Here is a 7698-nt window from a genome sequence, read left to right as displayed (position 1 = left end):
TGAGACCAGGAGGAGTGAAAGCCGTCTACTCTTTTAGAAAGTTGGGTGAGAAAAAGGGAAATGGATGTTATTTGGGTGATATAGAGAATCTAAGGAAGGATCTTTGAGTTATATTTACTTTGTGAGATTGGAGCATGTTTGGAAATAGAGAAGAAACACCCAGGAGAGAGAGGATTTGAAATACTGAAAATCCTAGAAGTACAGGAGATCAATGAGGAAATGAAGGAGAAGACAAGAGAGTAGTCCAACAACAAGAGGAAGGAAAACTCTTGAGAGGCTGGGGCAGGGACCTAGGAATGGGTGAATATATAGTTACATCTAGAGGTGGAGGAGATAATAATCTCTCACGTTAACATTGCACTTTATGGTTGCTCTGCGAGGGAGGCAAGATGGTTATTACCAACCCCTTCTTATAGCTGTTCTGAGACACATGAATGACCAAGGGCCACATAATTAGTGGGTAGCTGAATCAAGACTCAGACCAGCGGTTCAGCACAAAGTTCTCTTTGCTGGACCATACTGTACCCTTTCAGGCTCCCTAAAGTGTGGCACTGATCAGACAGACACCATTTGTCCCTCTCTGTGTCTGTGCTCCACTCACAGGCTCTCGTTTCATGTCCCTTTGCCTAAAAGGTAACCATCCTTTAAGAGAAAGAGCATGTGCCCCTTCCTTCACAAAGTTGTCTTCAAGGCACTAGTCTGGAGGAGTGCACACAGCACCTTGTGGATACCTCTCAGGTAGCAGCAGGTTCTCCTGCAATCAGTGTGTTTGTCTGAGTTTTACCCCATTTCGGATGGTGTGACCCTTCAGGGCAAGCATCCAGCCATTTGCCCTCATATTCCAACAGCATCAAGTGTCCCACGTGTTCTTATCAAGTGTTGGTTGAATGAATGATTGAATGAGAGATGCTATTGACATAAATGTGACCACTAGCCCCAACAGGTGGAAAATGTATTTTTCTCACATAGCAAGACGTCCTCAGTTAGTTCATCAGTCCTCAGTGATTCATCGAAGACTAGAGTCTTATTATCCTCCCACTTTGCCACTCTGCATTTGATTTTGTCTCAAGGTCGTCCCTCATGGTTATAAAGTGGCTGCAACAGCTCCAGACATTCCATCCTTCATACAAGACCTAAAATTCAGACAAGAAGAGGAGGGGCGTTGTGAAGTGTGAAGAAAACTTTCCCAGAAACTATGGAATCCCCTCGTGCCTCATTGGCCAGAATTGCATCACCTGACCACTCCTAAACCAGTCATTGGCAAGGTGAGTGGAACTGACATGACTAGCTTAACTTCACCAGGAAGACATCCTTGGAGGGGCTGAAGAGAGTTCCAGCCTCTTTTGAAGATCCTGGTTATCCCTTATCTGAACAAATTAAAAATTCTCATGACACCATTGCTGTAAGAAGTCTCACAAGTGAATATATGTAATGAATATCTACAAGTTTCAAATATGGCTACTAGAAACCTATTGTGGGCTTAAATGTGAACATGTCCTTGGGCGTCAACAGCTCCGATACTCCTGTTCAACACATCCTGTGATGAAACCTAATTCAGCTCTATCCTGCTAGAACTCAAGCTCCAAACACGGGGATCTTTGTTTTGTGTCTATCAACAATGCCCAGAGCACCTGGAATATTGTAGGGTTCAATAAATATTGATTAATTGAAAAAAAGAAAAACACCTGATGGCAAGAAAAACGGGGAGAGTTGGTATGGAGCAGGCACCCAGAAGCATCTGCACCATGATTTTTTTTCAGGGCTTTTTACTCTTAATATGTTTGCTTCTTTGCCGCACGGGACACACAACACTTTTGCCCCAACCAAGACTTGTTTTCTGATTTCTGTACACCCGGCACATGAGCCTTGCTAATGTCACAAAGCGAACAGTCACTGTTGGAGTATCTGGCTGGAAGATACCCAGCTTGACAAAGTGGGGTGTTTGTGCTCTGGCAGTCCAGCATACTGGGTCAGGTTCAACAGCCTTTTTCGCCAAAAGATAAAACTTCACAGCTATCAGTTCTTCTTGCCCCCAATATCACAGTCGTTTAGCGGAATTAGTGATGTACCGAGGGCAGGGTGGTGGGAGTGGTCAGCTGGGGAGGCAAGCACCACAGGCTTGCATGATCTGTAAAGAATTTTAGAACAATGATAAACCTCTAAAGGCAATGTGGTATCCTGGATGGAACCCTGGAAAAAGGACAACAGTGGAAACACTGCTAAAATCCAAATAAAGGCTGTAGTTTGGTAACAGTATTTTACTAATGGTATTTTCTGTGTGCTTGATAAATGTGCATGGCTATATAAGTTGAATGAAAGATTTATGGGTATTCTCTACACTATTTTTGCAACTCTCCTATAAATCTAAAATTATTTCACAATTTAAAAAATTGTAAATGATAAAACTGACTAAAAATTGGTCTGCTTGTTTACTGTCACCTTGACAATTCTAAACAATATTAATGATAAAAACACTTTCTCCCTCCCCCACATCTTTGACTCTGAATGCTAAGTATTTACTGTAGTGACTTTTAACATATATGTATGTTTTAACATATATGTAAGGTTCAACTTAGCATAATTTTAGTATTTATTTTTAATAAATGTTGCATTCTAATTGCAAGTTATTCCTAGGAACCCATATATACAGTTGACCCTGATAGTTGTGGTCTCAGAGCCACATATTTGTTTTGAATAAGTTCATACCCAACTGGAAGTGTCCAAGCTTATTCCCAGCACAGCCAGGTCTCGAGCCCTAAGACACTCCAGAATCTTGCATTTGGACCGCAAATTTGAAACAATGACAGCACAGTGATTTTAAAGATGCAGAAGCAGATAACTTAATTCTGTCTTATATGACCACTTGCAGCTTCTATTGTATAAAATAAAAGCAGTGAAACAGAGTCCAAAATGCCATGTGATGTGTCATGATGATTTTGGACTTTTTTTTCAAGTAGAGGAGCAGGGTATTAAAAATGATTGGCTCCATATGTTAAATATGTGCTGAATGTAATTAAGATTCCAGGTATTAGAAACTACCTTAAAGCTCATCTATCCTCTCCCCTTATTTTAGAAAGAAAGGAATGCCCAGAAATTGCTGCAGTCAATAAGGATTTGGTGAGTTAGGTCGAGGACAGGAGCCTTTCCCTCCTGGCCCAATGCTCCAGCACCTCCTCTGCATCCCATGCTGCTCTCCTTTAGCAGACAGACAATAACTCAGAAAAACCAAGTCCTTTGTCCAGTGTCAGCTGGTGACTCGATGGCAGAGTAAGACATGGGACCCAGGACTTCTGACAGCTCGGGGCCCTAACCACTGCTCCGTTTCCTCTTTCCAGCTCTCACATAGCTCGAGACAGATTAATTCCAGATGACTAACGAATGTGCCACCTGACATTCAGGTGGGAAGAGGAGGGCATTTTTATAAATAGACACGGCTCAAATTGACATTAGAAATTAGCAAATTTCAGTCAGAATTTCCACAACCAAACAAAACAACAACAACAAAAAACACTGAAGTACAATAAGTGGGCAGCAAGGGAACAACTCCAGACTTTGATTTTCACTGAGTTCTCCAATTTGGGGGGAGCTTATGATGGACAGTATTTTGGAAACTTAAACAGCTCACAAAAATGTTTATCCTTAGTTTTTCTATGTTCAAGGAGAAAGCAATAATTATCAGAATGGCCCCTTTGTGATGCAGTGGGCTATCATATCGAGGAAAATTTCAATAACAAGAACTCTGTGGAAAGGTTTTCATGAAGGGTTGTGCCTGCCTTCCCTGGGCTGCTCTCTCCCCGAATGGGGAGAAAGGTAGATGCTATCTTGATTAAATGTAAGCATCTACCTGTGAACCTTTGTCATGAACCCTTGAAATTCATCCTATCTCTGTTTCTTAGATCACAGCCCAGTGTTCAGGAATTATTCATTTGTGAATTTTCAGGTGTGGACACTCTATGAAATTCCTGGGGTTCTGTCTTTCCATGGCTCCCTACCACAATAATTGTTTACATGTGTCCTACTCCTCACTAAGCTGTAATTGACCTCCTACCACATGCTTGGTCATGATGGATGGGCAGGTAAATAGGTCGATGGTAAAAAGGTGGAGAGGTGCAAGGGTAGACTGGTGAATAGTTGGCTGAGTAGGTAAATAGATGAGTGGAAGGATGGGTGGATCAATGGATAGGTGGATGGATAGATGGGTGAATGGAGGCTTGGAAAGGCGATTGTTAGATGTGTGGAAGAGTGGATAGGTAGATGGGTTGATGCACTAATTGATCAATATGCAGGAATCTGTACCATCCCATTCTTATATTGGTACCAAGGTAATTCCTTAGTGAAGGATTCCCAAAAGGTTTCTCCTCCACACAGGAGATATGTTCACAACCAAGGCTATGTTCAGGTTGGGTAGAACTTTGCCTTGGGATAGATTTTAAGGGGCTGAAAGGCAGGAATCAAGCTTTCTGTCTATGTGCCTTGGTAACCAGCTCATTCCCAGCCATGTAGTAGGTGCTGAGTGAATATTTGTTTATAAAAGTGAATGAAGGAATGATTTGAGAAAAAAGGAAAGTTCCCCCTGACCCTAAAATTTATCCCTGGATTGTGATTCTTTTGTGCTTATGTTCCAATATTAAGATTTCATTCCTTCATAAATCAATTGTGTACCCAGAAAATGTCCAGCTTTGATGCAAAATATTCCTGGATGTTAAATGCACTAAGCCTTTTCCATTGGTTGTTTCTTTAAAAGATTACCTGGTCACATTGCTGTCTCTCTTGATTCTTTGCTGATGAGGATGGACATGGGGCAGGTCCAGAGGTTTCTCTGACTGGCCTGAAGTCAGAGAAGGCCCTTTACAGCAGGCAGCGCCATGGCCGTGAGGAGAGAGACCCAAAGACTCTCCTCTCGCCTCATCTCGCAGCTAGTCCCTGGCTACAGGACCTTCTCAGCAGCCTCTCCTCCTGACATGTTGGGAATTCCTCACTTCTACAAGCTGGGTGGGGCACTGAGGTGAGGACAGAAATGAAAAGAGAAGAGAAAAAGTGAGAGCAAGAAAGTAAACATGAGAAGAGGGAGACACCGGACAGTAAAAAGAAGACAAATGAGAAAGTGAGGCTGGATACGGGCAGGGGGTAGATTGTATTTGCAGCACAATGCCTGCGGTAATAGTATCATCATTATCTTGCCTGAACAGATGTGCAGGGAATCCATCTGATCATTATACAACATGAAAATGGAACACATTTCTATCAGCCTCATCGGAAATCTTGGCAGATGCTGTCAGAAGGTGCATGCTGCTTCTGAGATGTGATTTTTTTCAATAGTGTATTCCGTATTTTTTGATTGGGGTTGGGAAAAAGAGGAAAAGGGCATTGATTGTGCTTTTTGGGTTTTTTTATTATTATTATTTTGAAATTCTTCTCTCCAAGAGGGTTGTGGCTTAGACCACACTGAGCTCCTTTGACTAGTCATGTCAGCATGACCCATCGTCTAGGGCCGGCCAGTAGTTTTCGGGCCACACTAAAGCCCTGTGCCAAGGGCTCATTCCTTTGAAATAGTTCCCTCTGTCCCATCTTGAGGGTGTGCCCTTTGTGGGTCCCACCTCCCCTTGCTCTAGCATTATTCACAGCTCCTATTCCCCACCATTCCACTTCTTCCCTGACCCCCGTGTCCCTGCCTTGCACTAAGACATCTGAAGTGTGTGGTTCAAGCAAAGAGCATTTTGTTCCCAGATGAATACAGCTCAGGGAAGCCAGCAGTTCCAGAGACAGGAGTGGGCACCGTTAGTCACTGCACTAAAGCCATGCAGTGTGCAAGTTCCTCACGACAAACACCACCTTTCCCTGGGAAGGCGGCCAAGGCCTGGAGCCCTGTGTAGGAAATCCCCTGTGAGAGGCCCTTCCTGAGCACCAGAGAAAATGGTTCTTTTCATAGTCTCTGAGTCCCCTTCCTTTCTAGCCATAAAGGCCCACATCACATCCTCTGGCCTGGCTTTCCACACTCTGTTCACATGCCAAGTACCCCCACCCAGGCACCTCATGGCTCCTGCACCCCTTCCCCTTCCCCTCCACACTCAGCTGGCTCCCCTCAGCCTGCAGAAAGCCTCCTCCTTTCCCCACTTGGGTTGCAGACTCTCCCTCCATCCAGTGCTCAGTGCCTCTCACATGAAACTGCGCTACGCGGTGACCTAACATCTCCAGAGGCTCCTCTCGGGTTGAACAGAAATGATTTGTTGACTTTGCCAGATTAGCAAGGGGGGCAAATTCCACAGATGTTTCTGTCCCTAAGTCTCAAAGTTCAGACTTCCAGCTTGATAGCAGGAGTGAGGGGATGGAGGCAGCCTAAGTCTGTGAGGAAGAATGCCTACAGTAACAATCACTCTTTATGGAGCATTTACTAGCTGGCAGGCAATTGTCTAAGCTTTCCTCAAGTATTTAATCCTGTCAACAACCCTCTGCAGTAGGTGCTATTATTACTAGTCCCATTTTGCAGAGGAGCAAATGGAAGCCCAGAGATGGTAACTAACTTGCCCAAGGCCCCAAACTAGTAAGAGGCAGACCCAAGGTGTGCCTTGGGAATGACCCTCCTGCACCCACCGCACTGCCTCTCCTGGTGTGCTCTGGGGGTAGCAGGAGATGGGGATTTCTCTGCCTCTCCTGAGGTGGGTTACTTCAGGCCAGGAGTGCTCATTTTTCAAGTCTCCGCTTCCTAATCAGAAGAATTATGGCAATGAGATGATATTTGGGGGCTCTTCCATAAGGTAATGCTGTGATTTTTTTTCCTAGTTATAAAGGTACCCAGTTCTTCAAATTTCCTGGATTCAGTGCCAGGTAAAGGGATGAAATAGGTGGCTAAATTGATCTTCAGTGACCCCTAAAGTCTCCATCTGTGCAGCATTTCCCTCCATCCAGACTAGGCATTTGGGGTCCCAGGGCAGAGTTCTGGGGTGGGTGCAAAGAGGGTTTGTTTGCCACTCAATGACTTAGAAGAAACACTGACCCTACACATCAGAATGGGTAAACCTGAGCCCCTTATTTTTTTTAAGTGTCAATAGTACTTTTTAAAAATTGAGGTATAATTGATATAACATTATATTAGCTTACAAGTTAATTATAATTGTATATATTGAGAAATGACCACCTCAATAAGTCCAGTTAACATCCATCACCACACACAATTACAAAGTATTTTTTCTCATGGTGAGAACTTTCAAGATCCACTCCTAGCTACTTTCAAATATGCAACACAGTATTATTTACTAGAGTCACCTTGCTGTACATCACATCCCCATGACTTAGGCATTTTATAACTGGAAGTTTGTACTTTTTGACTCCTTTCACTCATTTCCTCCACCCCCAACTCCCTGCCTCAGGCAACCTTCAATCTGTTCTCTATATCCATGAGCTGATTTGGGGCTTTTGTTTTTAGATTTCATGTATAACTGAGATCATACAGCATTTATCCTTTTCTGTCTGACTTATTTCACTTAGCATAATGTCTTCTAGGTCCATCCATGTTGCAAATAGCAAAATTTCGTTCTTTTTATAACTGAATAATATTACTGTGTGTGTGTGTGTGTGTGTGTGTGTGTGTGTGTGTCTGTGTGAGTATGTATCACATTTTCTTCATCCATTCACCCAGAGATGTACATTTAGGTTGTTTCCATGTCTTGGCTAGTATAAATAATGCTACCATGAACATGG

At 43.3% G+C, this 7698-nt stretch overlaps 1 long non-coding RNA gene across 1 annotated transcript in view; it reads left to right on the top strand.

Moving 5' to 3' along the window:
• The window catches only part of LOC308495914, a 5722-nt gene extending 3467 nt beyond the window's left edge, over positions 1-2255 (top strand). Inside the window, exon 3 of the long non-coding RNA XR_013993077.1 lies at positions 1071-2255. This is a non-coding gene — a long non-coding RNA (uncharacterized lncRNA). The remainder of the gene's footprint in view (positions 1-1070) is intronic.
• Positions 2256-7698: the final 5443 nt, after the last annotated feature.

The sequence above is a fragment of the Rhinolophus hipposideros genome (genome assembly GCF_964194185.1).
Source record: "Rhinolophus hipposideros genome assembly, chromosome: 3".
NCBI classification, from domain to species: domain Eukaryota; kingdom Metazoa; phylum Chordata; class Mammalia; order Chiroptera; family Rhinolophidae; genus Rhinolophus; species Rhinolophus hipposideros.
The sequence above is the reverse complement of the archived record's forward strand: the minus strand, read 5'-3'. Positions and strand labels throughout refer to the sequence as shown.